The sequence below is a fragment of the Coturnix japonica genome (assembly GCF_001577835.2).
Source record: "Coturnix japonica isolate 7356 chromosome 9 unlocalized genomic scaffold, Coturnix japonica 2.1 chr9random1839, whole genome shotgun sequence".
NCBI lineage: Eukaryota > Metazoa > Chordata > Aves > Galliformes > Phasianidae > Coturnix > Coturnix japonica.
The window spans coordinates 1-1,991 of record NW_015439680.1 but is presented as its reverse complement, the minus strand read 5'-3'; the positions used below and the strand labels follow the sequence as shown (position 1 = coordinate 1,991).

Below are 1,991 nucleotides of genomic sequence, written 5' to 3'. Positions count from 1 at the left end.
CCCGCTGAACCCCGGCCCGGCCGCCCCGCTGGGCTCTGGGTGTCCCCCCCCCCCCATCCCGTTGCCCCCCGGTCTCAGCGCTGCCCTCCCGCACAGCTCCAGCTCCGCACTGAGCGTCTGCCCCGCAGCCCCAGCAGCGCTTTCCCCAAACCACATGTGTTGCGTTCATAATCCTTCGCTCACAACTCTCTCCGATAGGGAATCGCGGTTAAAAACCCGAGATTTTATGTGTATATATTTTATTTTGCTTTCCGAAAAACTCTTTTCTTTTCTGCCGAATTGCGGCTCGGTTTCACGGCTATTGGGAGCTGGGCTGGCGGCGACCCCTGGGCTTCAGCGGGGAAAGTGAACGGCTTCTCGCTTCGTTCTTTCGGGGCCGGGAACAGAAAAGTTTCCGCAGCCTTCACCCTCCTCGGTGGCAAATCGCACAGATCGGGGCCGACAGCTCCTCAGCACTTCACTTCTGTTTTCTTTCTGCTCGTGAAATAAAACTCGCCAGGCGCTGTGCCCGCCGCTGCTGCTCATCAAAGCGTTTCCCTCTCAATTGAAGGTGAGCATTTTCTCACCCTCGGAGTAAAATGGCTAAAAAACCCATTTCTGAGTTCCGTCCGCCCTGAAAATAATAAGAAAAAAACAATCAGGAAAAAAAAAACCAAAACCCCAAACCGGAAAGAAGGAATGAAAAGTGGCCATTTCAAAACTCCAGCTTTAGAAACGTGGGGAAAGATGAGAGCTTGCGAAGGGCGGCCGGCTGGGAGCGGTGCGTGGGGCTGCGGGGCACAGAGCGCGGATCCGGCCGGGCTCTGCCTCCCGCCCCGCGCTGCACCTGTGCGTGGACATGCGGGGCAGCCCCCGAGCCGCTGCTTTTCCCCTGCACGGAGCTTCCGTATCCCCGAATAACCCCCGCAGCCGCAGCCCCGCAGCCGACCCGGGGCAGCCCCCGCCACCCAGTAGCCTCATAAAGAGACAGAAGGTGATCAGATTAGGGGAACACACGGCGAGAGGGAGGCACTTGTTACTTTTACACTTTATCACCACTTTTTTACAGGCAATTTAGTGCAGCCAAGGTAGATCCAGATCCCTCTAACCATCTGAGATAGTAAAATAACACTTTCCTAAGTTTCAGCAGGTTTTCCTGCGCCTGTAATTTGCTTCAGTCCAGTACTTAAAAGCCTTGATTGAAAAACAGAGCCGGCGAGTTTATTTGCCTGTTTAAGACTCAGTCCGGGAATTTGTTTTCGAGTAGGGAGAAGTTTGCCACGTCCAGGCTCCCGGCCCTCGTAGCGAGGCCGTTTATTTGCCATTACTTCGCCATCAAGCACCCCTACCCGCGCCTGGACTGCGGTCGCCGCCCCGAGTCGGTGCTGGAGCCCGCGGCGGGGGGAGCCGGGCCCCGCTCCGCACCGCTCCGCTCCGCACCGCCCCACGAACCCGCGCTGTCCCCGGATGGCTTCTGGGCGGCGGGCTGCAGGACGGGAGGTGCGGGGGCCGGCCGAGACAATCCCATTATATGCTGGGCACATTTTCACGAGGAGCTGAATTAACCCTTTTCAGGATGGAGAGTGTGCGTGTGGCTTTCCCTCTTTCTTCCTTTCCCTCTTTTTTCTTGCTTTTCTTTCTTCCCTTCTCCCAAACCTCTCCTCCTTCTATTTATTTCCTTCTTTTCCCTCCTCTTTTCTTTCTTTCTTTCTTTCTTTCTTTCTTTCTTTCTTTCTTTCTTTCTTTCTTTCTTTCTTTCTTTCTTTCTTTCTTTCTTTCTTTCTTTCTCTTTCTTGTTCCTTTTCTCTTCTCTTCTATCTCTCTCTTATCTTGTCTTCTCTCTCTCTCTCTGTACCTTCCGTGTCTTTCTGTCCTTCCTTCTTCTTCCTTCATTCTCTTCCTTCTTCTTCTTCTTCCTGTCCTTCCTTTCTTTCATGCTTCTCTCTTCTTCTTTTCCTTTTTCTTCTCCTCCTTCTTCCTTCCTTTCCTTCCTTCTTCTCCTTCTTCATTCT

General features: G+C 53.4%; 1 long non-coding RNA gene across 1 annotated transcript; it reads right to left on the bottom strand.

The window, feature by feature from the left end:
• Positions 1–222: 222 nt before the first annotated feature.
• Positions 223–1,651, bottom strand: LOC107306892. Its single transcript, XR_001552294.2, has 2 exons — positions 1,329–1,651; positions 223–613 (listed from the first exon to the last, which is right to left on the bottom strand). It is a non-coding gene; the product is annotated as an uncharacterized LOC107306892 (long non-coding RNA).
• Between the last annotated feature and the right edge of the window lie 340 nt (positions 1,652–1,991).